Source organism: Triticum aestivum, chromosome 2D (genome assembly GCF_018294505.1).
Source record: "Triticum aestivum cultivar Chinese Spring chromosome 2D, IWGSC CS RefSeq v2.1, whole genome shotgun sequence".
Lineage (NCBI taxonomy): Eukaryota > Viridiplantae > Streptophyta > Magnoliopsida > Poales > Poaceae > Triticum > Triticum aestivum.
Window position 1 is genome coordinate 547,167,777 of NC_057799.1, and position 16,315 is coordinate 547,184,091.

The window sequence follows — 16,315 nt, forward strand, 5'->3', positions numbered from 1 at the left end:
CTGTAATGAGGGGAACGGTCACTGAAGCAGAACTACCCTAGATACTTGGTAGATGAGAAGGCAGGCAAGGTCGACAGAAGTATATTGGATATACATTATATGAATGTGTACTTTACTAGTACTCCTAGCAGCACCAGGGTATTAGATACCGGTTCGGTTGCTAAGTGTTAGTAACTCGAAATAAAAGCTGCGGAATAAACGGAGACTAGCTAAAGGTGAGATGACGATATGTGTTGGAAGTGTTTCCAAGGTTGATGTGATCAAGCATCGCATGCTCCCTCTACCATCGAGATTGGTGTTAAACCTAAATAATTGTTATTTGGTGTTTGCGTTGAGCATAAACATGATTGGATTATGTTTATCGCAATACGGTTATTCATTTAAGGAGAATAATGGTTACTCTGTTTATTTGAATAATACCTTCAATGGTCTTGCACCTAAAATGAATCTCGATCGCAGTGATACACATGTTCGTGCCAAAAGATATAAAATAGTAATGATAGTACCACATACTTGTGGCACTGCCATTTGAGTCATATTGGTATAGAACGCATGAAGAAGCTCCATGTAGATGGATCTTTGGACTCACTCGTTTTTGAAAAGATTGAGACATGCGAACCATGTCTATTGGTATATATGCATGAAGAAACTCCATGCAGATGGATCATTTGGACTCACTTGATTTTGAATCACTTGAGACATGCAAATCATACCATATGGGCAAGATGACTGAAAGGCCTCATTTTCAGTAAGATGGAACAAGAGAGAAACTTGTTGGAAGTAATACATTTGACGTGTGTAGTCCAATGAGTGCTGAGGCACGCAGTGGATATCGATATGTTCTTACTTCACAGATGATTTGAGTAGATGCTGAGAATATTTACTTGATGAAACACAAGTCTGAATTATTGAAAGGTTCAAGTAATTTCATAGTGAAGTTGAAGATCGTCGTGACAAGAGGATAAAATGTCTATGATATGATCATAGAGATATCTGAGTTACGAGTTTGGCACACAATTAAGACATTGTGGAAAGTGTTTCACAATTAATACCGCCTGGAACACCACAATGTGATGGTGTGTCCGAACATCATAACTGCACCCTATTGGATATGGTGCATACCATGATGTCTCTTATCGAATTACCACTATCGTTTATGGGTTAGGCATTAGAGACAACCGCATTCACTTTAAATAGGGCACCACGCAATTCCGTTGAGACGACACCGTTTAGAGAAACCTAAGTTGTCATTTCTTAAAAGTTTGGGGCTGCGATGCTTATGTGAAAAAGTTTCAGGCTGATAAGCTCGAACCCAAAAGAATATAAATGCATCTTCATAGAATACCCAAAACAGTTGGGTATACCTCCTGTTTCAGATCTGGAAGTAAACAGGTCCTTTCTCGAGAAAAAGTTTCTCTCGAAAGAATTGAGTGGGAGGGTGGTGCAGACTTGATGAGGTTATTGAACCATGACTTCAACTAGTGTGTAGCAGGGCACAGGAAGTTGTTCCTGTGGCACCTACACCAATTGAAGTGGAAGCTTATGATAGTGATCATGAAACTTCGGATCAAGTCACTACCAAACCTCGTAGGACGACAAGGATGCATACTACTCCAGAGTGGTACGTAATCCTGTCTTGGAAGTCATGTTGCTAGACAACAATGAACCTACGAGCTATGGAGAAGCGATGGTGGGCCCGGATTCCGACGAATGGCTCGAGGCCATGAAATCCGAGAGAGGATCCATGTATAAAAGCAAAGTATAGACTTTGGAAGAAATACTTGATAGTCGCAAGGCTGTTGGGTGCAGATGGATTTTAAAAGGAAGACAGACAATGATGGTAAGTGTCACCATTAAGAAATCTCGGCTTGTCGTTAAGATGTTTTCCGACAACTTCAAGGAGTTGACTATGATGAGACTTTCTCACTCGTAGCGATGCTAAGAGTCTGTTGGAATTATATTAGCAGTTACTGCATTATTTATGAAATCTTGCAGATAGGATGTCAAAACATTGTTTCCTCGACGATTTTCTTGAGGAAAGGTTGTATGTGATACAACCAGAAGGTTTTGTCAATCCTGAAAGATGCTAACAAGTATGCAAAGCTCCAGTAATCCTTCTAAGGACTGGAGTAAGCATCTCGGAGTTGGAACGTACGCTTTGATGAGATGATCAAAGATTTTGGGTTTATACAAAGTTTATGAGAAACTTGTATTTCCAAAGAAGTGAGTGGGAGCACTATAGAATTTCTGATGAGTATATGTTGTTGACATATTGTTGATCAGAGATGATGTAGAATTTCTGGAAAGCATACAGGGTTATTTGAAAAGTGTTTTTCAATGGAAGACCTGGATTAAGCTACTTGAACATTAAGCATCAAGATCTATAAGGATAGATCAAAAACGCTTAATAGTACTTTCAAATGAATACATACCGTGACAAGTTTTTGAAGGAGTTAAAAATAGATCAGCGAAGGAGTTCTTGGCTGTGTTACAAGGTGTGAGTATTGAGTAAGACTCAAGACCTGACCACAGCAGAAGAGAGAGAAAGGACGAAGGTCGTCCCCTATGCTTTAGACTTAGGCTCTACAGTATGCTATGCTGTATACCGCACATGAAGTGTGCCTTGCCATGAGTTAGTCAAGGGATACAATAGTGATTCGGGAATGGATCACATGACAGCGGTCGAACTTATCCTTAGTATCTAGTGGACTAAGGAATTTTCTCGATTATGGAGGTGGAAAGGGAGTTCGTCGTAAAGGGTTACGTCGATGCAAACTTTGACACTAATCCGGATGACTCTGAGTAGTAAACCGGATTCGTATAGTAGAGCAGTTATTTGGAATAGCTCCCAGTAGCGCGTTGTAGCTGCATCTACAAGATGACATAGATATTCCTAAAGCACACACGGATCTGAAAGGTTCAGACCCGTTGACTAATAACCTCTCTCACAAGCGAGATATGAACAAACCCCATGGGTGTTGGATTCATTACAATCACATGGTGATGTGAACTAGATTATTGACTCTAGTAAACTCTTGGGTATTAATCACATGGCGATGTGAACTAGATTATTGACTCTAGGGCAAGTGGGAGACTGTTAGAAATATGCCCTAGAGGCAATAATAAATTGGTTATTATTATATTTCCTTGTTCATGATAATCGTTTATTATCCATGCTAAAATTGTATTGATAGGAAACTCAGATACATGTGTGGATACATAGACAACACCATGTCCCTAGTAAGCCTCTAGTTGACTAGCTCGTTGATCAATAGATGGTTACGGTTTCCTGACCATGGACATTGGATGTCGTTGATAACGGGATCACATCATTAGGAGAATGATGTGATGGACAAGACCCAATCCTAAGCCTAGCACAAGATCGTGTAGTTCGTCTGCTAAAGCTTTTCTAATGTCAAGTATCATTTCCTTCGACCATGAGATTGTGCAACTCCCGGATACCGTAAGAATGCTTTGGGTGTACCAAACATCACAACGTAACTGGGTGGCTATAAAGGTGCACTACAGGTATCTCCGAAAGTGTCTGTTGGGTTGGCACGAATCGAGACTGGGATTTGTCACTCCGTGTAAACGGAGAGGTATCTCTGGGCCCACTCGGTAGGACATCATCATAATGTGCACAATGTGACCAAGGAGTTGATCACATGATGATGTGTTACGGAACGAGTAAAGAGACTTGCCGGTAACGAGATTGAACAAGGTATAGGGATACCGACGATCGAATCTCGGGCAAGTACTATACCGGTAGACAAAGGGAATTGTATACGGGATTGATTGAATCCTTGACATCGTGGTTCATCCGATGAGATCATCGTGGAACATGTGGGAGCCAACATGGGTATCCAGATCCCGCTGTTGGTTATTGGCCGGAGAACGTCTCGGTCATGTCTGCATGGTTCCCGAACCCGTAGGGTCTACACACTTAAGGTTCGATGACGCTAGGGTTATAGGGAATAGATATACGTGGTTACCGAATGTTGTTCGGAGTCCCGGATGAGATCCCGGACGTCACGAGGAGTTCCGGAATGGTCCTGAGGTAAAGATTTATATATGGGAAGTCCCGTTTTGGCCACCGGAAGAGTTTCGGGCGTCACCGGTAATGTACCGGGACCACCGGAGGGTTCCAGGGGTCCACCGGGAGGGGCCACCAACCCCGGAGGCCTGCGTGGGCCAAGTGTGGAAAGGGACCAGCCCCTAGGTGGGCTGGTGCGCCTCCCACAAGAGGCCCAAGGCGCAGGGAAGGGGGAAGGGGGAAACCCTAGGCTCAGATGGGCCTAAGGCCCACCTAGGGTGCGCCCCCCTCTCTCCCCCTCTGGCCGCCCCCCTAGATGCATCTAGGGCTGGCCGCACCCCTTGGGGGGGGACCCTAGAGGGGGGCGCAGCCCCTCCCCCTCCCCTATATATAGTGGGGGTTTTGGGGCTGCCATGACATGAGTCTTCCTCTCTCTTTGGCGCAGCCCTACCCATCTCCCTCCTCGTCTCTCGCAGTGCTTGGCGAAGCCCTGCTGGAGTGCCACGCTCCTCCATCACCACCATGCCATTGTGCTGCTGCTGGACGGAGTCTTCCCCAACCTCTCCCTCTCTCCTTGCTGGATCAAGGCATGGGAGACGTCACCGGGTTGCACGTGTGTTGAACGCGGAGGCACCGTGGTTCGGCGCTTAGATCGGAATCAACCGCGGTCTGAATCGCTACGAGTACGACTCCTTCATCCGCGTTCTTGCAACGCTTCCGCTTAGCAATCTACAATGGTATGTAGATGCACTCCCCTTCCCCTCGGTGCTAGATTACTCCATAGATTGATCTTGGTGATGCGTAGAAAATTTTGAATTTCTGCTACGTTCCCCAATAGTACGTCTTCACGATCCGACCGATCCTAGTACCAAAAGTACGGCACCTCCGCGATCTGCACACGTTCGGCTCGGTGACGTCCCATGAACTCTAGATCCAGCTGAGTGTCGAGGGAGAGCTTCGTCAGCACGACGACGTGATGACGGTGATGATGAAGTTACCGACGCAGGGCTTCGCCTAAGCACTACAACGATATGACCGAGGTGGAAATCTGTGGAGGGGGGCACCGCACATGGCTAAACAATCAACTTGTGTGTTCTAGGGTGCCCCCTCCCCACGTATATAAAGGAGGGAGGGGGAGGCCGGCCGGCCCTCCTTGGTGCGCCCCCAAGAGGGGAATCCTACTAGGACTCCAAGTCCTAGAAGGTTTCCACCAAAAGGGAGAGAGGGGGAAGGAAGGAGAGGGAGAGGGGGAAAGGAAAAGGGGGGCGCCGCCCCCCTTCCTTGTCCTATTGGGACTCAAGGGGGAGGGGGCGCGCGGCCTGCCCTGGCCGCCCCTCTCTCTCTCCACTAAGGCCCATCGTGGCCCACTAGTTCCCCCGGGGGTTCCGATAACCCTCCGGCACTCCGGTTTTATCCAAAACCTCCCGGAACCCTTCCGGTGTCCAAACATAGCCGTCCAATATATCAATCTTTATGTCTCGACCATTTCGAGACTCCTCGTCATGTCCGTGATCACATCCGGGACTCCGAACTACATTCGGTACATCAAAACACATAAACTCATAATACCGATCGTCACCGAACGTTAAGCGTGCGGACCCTACGGGTTCGAGAACTATGTAGACATGACCAAGACTCATCTCCAGTCAATAACCAATAGCGGAACCTGGATGTTCATATTGGTTCCTACATATTCTACAAAGATCTTTATCGGTCAAACCGCATAACAACATACGTTGTTCCCTTTGTCATCGGTATGTTACTTGCCCGAGATTCGATCGTCGGTATCTCAATACCTAGTTCAATCTCGTTACCGGCAAGTCTCTTTACTCGTTCTATAATGCATCATCCCGCAACTAACTCATTAGTCACATAGCTTGCAAGGCTTATAGTGATGTGCATTACCGAGAGGGCCCAGAGATACCTCTCCGATACTCGGAGTGACAAATCCTAATCTCGATCTATGCCAACTCAACAAACACCATCGGAGACACCTGTAGAGCATCTTTATAATCACCCAGTTACGTTGTGATGTTTGATAGCACACTAAGTGTTCCTCCGGTATTCGAGAGTTGCATAATCTCAGTCATAGGAACATGTATAAGTCATGAAGAAAGCAATAGCAACAAACTAAACGATCAAGTGCTAAGCTAACGGAATGGGTCAAGTCAATCACATCATTCTCTAATGATGTGATCCCGTTAATCGAATGACAACTCATGTCTATGGCTAGGAAACTTAACCATCTTTGATTCAACGAGCTAGTCAAGTAGAGGCATACTAGTGACACTCTGTTTGTCTATGTATTCACACATGTACTAATTTTCCGGTTAATACAATTCTAGCATGAATAATAAACATTTATCATGATATAATGAAATATAAATAACAACTTTATTATTGCCTCTAGGGCATATTTCCTTCGGTCACTACCATCTCCTCTTCGTTGGAGTGAGCGCCCCCACCCGCTTTCCCGTCCGGTATTTGGGCTTATCACTCTCTATTTGAAAGGGGTCAACTACGGACCTTCTTTCGCTCGTTGACAAGCTCGAGAAAAAATTGCGCACATGGAGGGCATCCTTGCTCTCCCTTGGTGACCGATTGGCTCTCGCGCGCCATGTCCTATGTGCCATGTCGACTCACCTACTCATCACATGGTCCTCAACAAGGTGATCCTCGTCGGGGTCAGTTGGATTATCCATGGGTTCCTCTAGATCGGGCACAAGGATGCGAGGGGAGGGCAATGCCATGTAATTTGTGCATGCGTTTGCTGCCCAACCTACCTTGGTGGCCTTGGCATCATGGACATGCAGCGCATGTGCAACGCACTGCGGGCGCTTGCTTTGGTTGCAGCGCACCGACTCGCCAATGGTGCCACCTTCATCTGCCCTCGGTCTCCGAGGCTGTTTAGATATTCCATGCTTCCACCCCCTTGACGCTAGGGGACGGCAACTCTTGTCGCTTCTGTTTCTGGACGAATCCTTGGCTTGATGGCAAGTCCATCACGGATCACGCCCCCGCTCCTCTTTGTCCGGGTCTCCAAGCCACGTCATTGCCTTCGCATGGTGCGCCAAGTTATCATCGTTCGTGCTTGGGTTTAGGACATCCATGGTGCCCTCGGCCCGGTTGCCCTCGTACAATACATCGAGCTTTGGCGACAACTTCGTAACTTTACAGCTCTCCGACTATCCAAACGAGTCGCGTTTGCGTCGAACCGACTCCGCCAAGTCGTGCTACCTCACTCTCTTTCATGGTTCAACCCCAAAACCCAATTGGCGTCTTTACTAGAAGACCTAGCCCCCCTCGTAGTTAAGGTCTTCTTCTGACTGGCAGTGCTCTATCGTTACTGGAAGGTGGAGCATCTAGCTAGGCGTTGCCTCCCTCATGATGAGTATTGCTACTTCTGTGACCAGATGATGGAGGACATGTATCACCTCCCGTTCGGATGCCCCTTCTCATGGCAGGTTTGACATGAGGTGTTGGCCTAGTGTCGCTCCACGATCACCCTACCTTGTCGGACGACTCCTTTTGTTTCCTGACGGGCATCCTCCTATTTTAACACCCCAAAACCACTATGTCCCAGCCTCTCCCTACTATCATTGGCAGATCTGGAAACACCGCAACTGTTGGGTAACGTAGTAATTTCAAAAAATTTCCTACACACACGCAAGATCATGGTGATGCATAGCAACGAGAGGGGAGAGTGTTGTCTACGTACCCTCGTAGACCGAAAGCGGAAGCGTTAACACAACGCGGTTGATGTAGTCGTACGTCTTCACGATCCGACCGATCAAGTACCGAACGCACGGCACCTCCGAGTTCAGCACACGTTCAGCTCGATGACGTCCCTCGAACTCCGATCCAGCCGAGTGTTGAGGGAGAGTTTCGTCTGCACGACGGCGTGGTGACGATGATGATGTTCTACTATATCTGGCCATGGGCCGGGCCGGGCTCGGGCCGGGCCTAAAAAAGCCCACGGCAAAAAACTGAGGCCCAGGCCCTCCCAGGCCCTTTCAGCGGGCCTACTTTTCAAGCCCAAGCCCGGCCCATCTGGTAAAAAGCCCTGAAAAGCCCTTAGGGCTTAGGGCCGTGGGCCGGGCCTCTTCCTTCAAATGCCAATATGCCAAGCCCAAGCCTATCCAGGCCCTGCTGATGGGCTCAAAACTCAGGCCCAAGCCCGGCCCACGGGCAAGCCCATCGGGCCTAGGCCCTGGATTTTAGGGCCGGGCCTGGGTGGGCCGACAGGGCCGGGCCTGAGATGGCCAGGACTATGTTCTACCGACGCAGGGCTTCGCCTAAGCACCGCTACGATATTATCGAGGTGTAATATGGTGGAGGGGGGCACCGCACACGGCTAAGAGATCAATAGATCAATTGTGTGTCTATGGGGTGCCCCCCTGCCCCCGTATATAAAGGAGCAAGGGGGAGGCCGCCGGCCAAGGAGGAGGGCGCGCCAAGGGGGGAGTCCTACTCCCACCGGGAGTAGGACTCCTCCTTTCCTTGTTGGAATAGGAGAAGGGAAGGGAGAAGGAGAAAGAAGGAAGGCCCCCCCCCTCCCTAGTCCAATTCGGACTAGTCCATGGGGAGGGGTGCGGCCACCCTTTGGGGCCTTTCTCTCCTTTCCCGTATGGCCCATTAAGGCCCAATACGAATTCCCGTAACTCTCCGGTACTCCGAAAAATACCCGAATCACTCGGAACCTTTCCGAAGTCCGAATATAGTCGTCCAATATATCGATCTTTACGTCTCGGCCATTTCGAGACTCCTCGTCATGTCCCCGATCTCATCCGGGACTCCGAACTCCTTCGGTACATCAAAACACATAAACTCATAATATAACCGTCATCGTAATGTTAAGCGTGCGGACCCTACGGGTTCGAGAATTATGTAGACATGACCGAGACACCTCTCCTATTAATAACCAATAGCGGAACCTGGATGCTCATATTGGTTCCCACATATTCTACGAAGATCTTTATCGGTCAGACCGCATAACAACATACGTTGTTCCCTTTGTCATCGGTATGTTACTTGTCCGAGATTCGATCGTCGGTATCTCGATACCTAGTTCAATCCCGTTACCGGCAAGTCTCTTTACTCGTTCCGTAATACATCATCCCGCAACTAACTCATTAGTCACAATGCTTGCAAGGCTTATAGTGATGTGTATTACTGAGTGGGCCCAGAGATACCTCTCCGACAATCGGAGTGACAAATCCTAATCTCGAAATACGCCAACCCAACAAGTACCTTTGGAGACACCTGTAGAGCACCTTTATAATCACCCAGTTACGTTGTGACGTTTGGTAGCACACAAAGTGTTCCTCCGGTAAACGGGAGTTGCATAATCTCATAGTCATAGGAACATGTATAAGTCATGAAGAAAGCAATAGCAACATACTAAACGATCGAGTGCTAAGCTAACGGAATGGGTCAAGTCAATCACATCATTCTCCTAATGATGTGATCCCATTAATCAAATGACAACTCATGTCTATGGCTAGGAAACATAACCATCTTTGATCAACGAGCTAGTCAAGTAGAGGCATACTAGTGACACTCTGTTTGTCTATGTATTCACACATGTATTATGTTTCCGGTTAATACAATTCTAGCATGAATAATAAACATTTATCATGATATAAGGAAATAAATAATAACTTTATTATTGCCTCTAGGGCATATTTCCTTCAGTCTCCCACTTGCACTAGAGTCAATAATCTAGTTCACATCGCCATGTGATTTAACATCAATAGTTCACATCACCATGTGATTAACACCCATAATTCACATCGTCATGTGACCAACACCCAAAGGGTTTACTAGAGTCAATATCTAGTTCACATCGCTATGTGATTAACACCCAAAGAGTACTAAGTTGTGATTATGTTTTGCTTGTGAGATAATTTTAGTCAACGGGTCTGTCACATTCAGATCCGTAAGTATTTTGCAAATTTCTATGTCTACAATGCTCTGCACGGAGCTACTCTAGCTAATTGCTCCCACTTTCAATATGTATCTAGACCGAGACTTAGAGTCATCTAGATTAGTGTCAAAACTTGCATCGACGTACCCTTTACGACGAACCTTTTGTCACCTCCATAATCGAGAAACATATCCTTATTCCACTAAGGATAATTTTGACCGCTGTCCAGTGATCTACTCCTAGATCACTATTGTACTCCCTTGCCAAAATCAGTGCAGGGTATACAATAGATCTGGTACACAACATGGCATACTTTATAGAACCTATGGCCGAGGCATAGGGAATGACTTTCATTCTTTTTCTATCTTCTGCCGTGGTCGGGCTTTGAGTCTTACTCAATTTCACACCTTGTAACACAGGCAAGAAACTCTTTCTTTGACTGTTCTATTTTGAATCACTTCAAAATCTTGTTAAGGTATGTACTCATTGAAAAAACTTATCAAGCGTCTTGATCTATCTCTATAGATCTTGATGCTCAATATGTAAGCAGCTTCACCGCGGTCTTTCTTTGAAAAACTCCTTTCAAACACTCCTTTATGCTTTGCAGAATAATTCTACATTATTTCCGATCAACAATATGTCATTCACATATACTTATCAGAAATGTGGTAGTGCTCCCAATCACTTTCTTGTAAATACAGAATTCACCGCGAGTCTGTATAAAACTATATCCTTTGATCAACTTATCAAAGCGTATATTCCAACTCCGAGATACTTGCACCAGTCCATAGATGGATCGCTGGAGCTTGCATATTTTGTTAGCACCTTTAGGATTGACAAAACCTTCTGGTTGCATCATATACAACTCTTCTTTAATAAATCCATTAAGGAATGCAGTTTTTGTTTATCCATTTGCCAGATTTCATAAAATGCGGCAATTGCTAACATGATTCGGACAGACTTAAGCATAGATACGAGTGAGAAACTCTCATCGTAGTCAACACCTTAAACTTGTCGAAAACCTTTTGCGACAATTCTAGCTTTGTAGATAGTAACACTACTATCAGCGTCCGTCTTCCTCTTGAAGATCCATTTAATCTCAATGGCTCGCCGACCATTTGGGCAAGTCAATCAAAGTCCATACTTTGTTCTCATACATGGATCCCATCTCAGATTTCATGGCTTCAAACCATTTCGAGGAATCTGGGCTCACCATCGCTTCTTCATAGTTCGTAGGTTCGTCATGGTCTTGTAACATAACCTCCAGAACAGGATTACCGTACCACTCTGGTGCGGATCTTACTCTGGTTGACCTACGAGGTTCAGTAATAACTTGATCTGAAGTTCCATGATCATCATCATTAACTTCCTCACTAATTGGTATAGGCGTCACAGAAACTGGTTTCTACGATGAACTACTTTCCAATAAGGGAGCAGGTACAATTACCTCATCAAGTTCTACTTTCCTCCCACTCACTTCTTTCGAGAGAAACTCCTTCTCTAGAAAGGATCCATACTTAGCAACGAATGTCTTGCCTTCGGATCTGTGATAGAAGGTGTACCCAACTGTCTCCTTTGGGTATCCTATGAAGACACATTTCTCCGATTTGGGTTTGAGCTTCATCAGGATGAAACTTTTTCACATAAGCATCGCAACCCCAAACTTTAAGAAACGGCAACTTTGGTTTCTTGCCAAACCACAGTTCATAAGATGTCGTCTCAACGGATTTAGATGGTACCCTATTTAACGTGAATGTAGCTGTCTCTAATGCATAACCCCAAAACGATAGTGGTAGATCGGTAAGAGACATCATATATTGCACCATATCTAGTAAAGTACGGTTACGATGTTCGGATACACCATTACACCGTGGTGTTCCAGGTGGCGTGAGTAGTGAAACTATTTCACATTGTTTTAACTGAAGGCCAAACTCGTAACTCAAATACTCTTCTCCACGATCAGATCATAGAAACTTTATTTTCTTGTTACGATGATTTTCCGCTTCACTCTGAAATTATATGAACTTTTCAAATGTTTCAGACTTCTGTTTCATTAAGTAGATATACCCATATCTGCTCAAATTATCTGTGAAGGTCAGAAAATAATGATACTTGCTACGAGCCTCAATATTCATCGGACCACATACATCTGTATGTATGATTTCCAACAAATCTGTTGCTCTCTCCATAGTTCCAGAGAACGGCGTATTAGTCATCTTGCCCATGAGGCACGGTTCGCAAGCATCAAGTGATTCATAATCAAGTGATTCCAAAATCCCATCAGTATGGAGTTTCTTCATGCGCTTTACACCAATATGACCTAAACGGCAGTGCCACAAATAAGTTGCACTATCATTATTAACTTTGCATCTTTTGGCTTCATTATTATGAATATGTGTATCACTACGATCGAGATCCAACAAACCATTTTATTGGGTGTATGACCATAGAAGGTTTTATTCATGTAAACAGAACAACAATTATTCTCTAATTTAAATGAATAACCGTATTGCAACAAACATGATCAAATCATATTCATGCTCAATGCAAACACCAAATAACACTTATTTAGATTCAACACTAATCCCGAAAGTATAGGGAGTGTGCGATGATGATCATATCAATCTTGGAACCACTTCCAATACACATCGTCACTTCATCCTTAACTAGTTTATGTTCATGCAACTCCCATTTCGAGTTACTACTCTTTAGCAACTGAACCAGTATCAAATACTGAGGGGTTTCTATAAACACTAGTAAGTACACATCAATAACATGTATATCCAATATACCTTTGTTCACTTTGCCATCCTTCTTATCCACCAAATACTTGGAGCAGTTCCGCTTCCAGTGACCAGTCCCTTTACAGTAGAAGCACTTAGTCTCAGGCTTAGGTACAGACTTGGGCTTCTTCACTTGAGTAGCAACTTGCTTGCCGTTCTTTTTGAAGTTCCCCTTCTATCGCTTTGCCCTTCTCTTGAAACTAGTGGTCTTGTTAACCATCAACACTTGATGTTTTTCTTGATTTCTACCTTCGTCGAGTTCAGCATCACGAAGAGCTCGGGAATTACTTTCGTCATCCCTTGCATACTATAGTTCATCACTAAGTTCTACTAACTTGGTGATGGTGACTAGAGAATTCTGTCAATCACTATTTTATCTGGAAGATTAACTCCCACTTGATTCAAGCTATTGTAGTACCCAGACAATCTGAGCACATGCTCACTAGTTGAGCGATTCTCCTCCATCTTCTTGCTATAGAACTTGTTGGAGATTTCATATCTCTCAACTCGGGTATTTGCTTGAAATATTAACTTCAACTCCTGGAACATCTCATATGGTCCATGACGTTCAAAACGTCTTTGAAGTCCCGATTCTAAGACGTTAAGCATGGTGCACTAAACTATCAAGTAGTCATCATATTGAGCTAGCCAAACGTTCATAACGTCTGCATCTGCTCCTGCAATAGGTCTGTCACCTAGCAGTGCATCAAGGACATAATTCTTCTGTGCAGCAATGAGGATAATCCTCAGATCACGGATCCAATCCGCATCTTTGCTACTAACATCTTTCAACATAATTTTTCTCTAGGAACATATCAAAAATAAACACAGGGAAGCAACAACGCGAGCTATTGATCTACAACATAATTTGCAAAATACTATCAGCACTAAGTTCATGATAAATTTAAGTTCAATTAATCATATTACTTAAGAACTCCCACTTAGATAGACATCCCTCTAATCCTCTAAGTGATCACGTGATCCATATCAACTAAACCATAACCGATCATCACGTGAAATGGAGTAGTTTTCAATGGTGAACATCACTATGTTGATCTTATCTACTATATGATTCACGCTCGACCTTTCGGTCTCCGTGTTCCGAGGCCATATCTGCATATGCTAGGCTCGTCAAGTTTAACCTGAGTATTCTGCGTGTGCAAAACTGGCTTGCACCCGTTGTAGATGGACGTAGAGCTTATCACACCCGATCATCACGTGGTGTCTGGGCACGACGAACTTTGGCAACGGTGCATACTCAGGGAGAACACTTTTATCCTGAAATTTTAGTGAGAGATCATCTTATAATGCTACCGTCAATCAAAGCAAAATAAGATGCATAAAAGATAAACATCACCTGCAATCAATATAAGTGATATGATATGGCTATCATCATCTTGTGCTTTGTGATCTCCATCTCCGAAGCACCGTCATGATCACCATCGTCACCGGCGCGACACCTTGATCTCCATCGTAGCATCGTTGTCGTCTCGCCAACTATTGCTTTTACGACTATCGCTACCGCTTAGTGATAAAGTAAAACAATTACATGGAGATTGCATTGCATACAATAAAGCGACAACCATATGGCTCCTGCCAGTTGCCGATAACTCGGTTACAAAACATGATCATCTCATACAATAAAATATAGCATCATGTCTTGCCCATATCACATCACAACATGCCCTGCAAAAACAAGTTAGACGTCCTCTACTTTGTTGTTGCAAGTTTTACGTGGCTGCTACGGGCTTAGCAAGAACCGTTCTTACCTACGCATCAAAACCACAATGATGGTTTGTCAAGTTGGTGTTGTTTTAACCTTCGCAAGGACCGGGCGTAGCCACACTCGGTTCAACTAAAGTGAGAGAGACAGACACCCGCCAGTCACCTTAAAGCAACGAGTGCTCGCAACGGTGAAACCAGTCTCGCGTAAGCGTACGCGTAATGTCGGTCCGGGCCGCTTCATCCAACAATACCGCCGAACCAAAGTATGACATGCTGGTAAGCAGTATGACTTGTATCGCCCACAACTCACTTGTGTTCTACTCGTGCATATAACATCAACGCATAAAACCTGGCTCGGATGCCACTGTTGGGTAACGTAGTAATTTCAGAAAAATTCCTACGCACACGCAAGATCATGGTGATGCATAGCAACGAGAGGGGAGAGTGTTGTCTACGTACCCTCGTAGACCGAAAGCGGAAGCGTTAACACAACGCGGTTGATGTAGTCGTACGTCTTCACGATCCGACCGATCAAGTACCGAACGCACGGCACCTCCGAGTTCAGCACACGTTTAGCTCGATGACGTCCCTCGAACTCCGATCCAGCCGAGTGTTGAGGGAAAGTTTCGTCAGCACGATGGCGTGGTGACGATGATGATGTTCTACCGACGCAGGGCTTCGCCTAAGCACCGCTACGATATTATCGAGGTGTAATATGGTGGAGGGGGGCACCGCACACGGCTAAGAGATCAATAGATCAATTGTGTGTCTATGGGGTGCCCCCTGCCCCCGTATATAAAGGAGAAAGGGGGAAGCCGTCGGCCAAGGAGGAGGGCGCGCCAAGGGGGGAGTCCTACTCCCACCGGGAGTAGGACTCCTCCTTTCCTTGTTGGAATAGGAGAAGGGAAGGGAGAAGGAGAAAGAAGGAAGGGGGCGCCCCCTCCCTAGTCCAATTCGGACTAGTCCATGGGGAGGGGTGCGGCCACCCTTTGGGGCCTTTCTCTCCTTTCCCGTATGGCCCATTAAGGCCCAATACGAATTCCCGTAACTCTCCGGTACTCCGAAAAATACCCGAATCACTCGGAACCTTTCCGAAGTCCGAATATAGTCGTCCAATATATCGATCTTTACGTCTCGGCCATTTCGAGACTCCTCGTCATGTCCCCGATCTCATCCGGGACTCCGAACTCCTTCGGTACATCAAAACACATAAACTCATAATATAACCGTCATCGTAACGTTAAGCGTGCGGACCCTACGGGTTCGAGAACTATGTAGACATGACCGAGACACCTCTCCTGTTAATAACCAATAGCGGAACCTGGATGCTCATATTGGTTCCCACATATTCTACGAAGATCTTTATCGGTCAGACCGCATAACAACATACGTTGTTCCCTTTGTCATCGGTATGTTACTTGCCCGAGATTCGATCGTCGGTATATCGATACCTAGTTCAATCTCGTTACCGGCAAGTCTCTTTACTCGTTCCGTAATACATCATCCCGCAACTAACTCATTAGTCACAATGCTTGCAAGGCTTATAGTGATGTGTATTACTGAGTGGGCCCAGAGATACCTCTCCGACAATCGGAGTGACAAATCCTAATCTCGAAATACGCCAACCCAACAAGTACCTTTGGAGACACCTGTAGAGCACCTTTATAATCACCCAGTTACGTTGTGACGTTTGGTAGCACACAAAGTGTTCCTCCGGTAAACGGGAGTTGCATAATCTCATAGTCATAGGAACATGTATAAGTCATGAAGAAAGCAATAGCAACATACTAAACGATCGAGTGCTAAGCTAACGGAATGGGTCAAGTCAATCACATCATTCTCCTAATG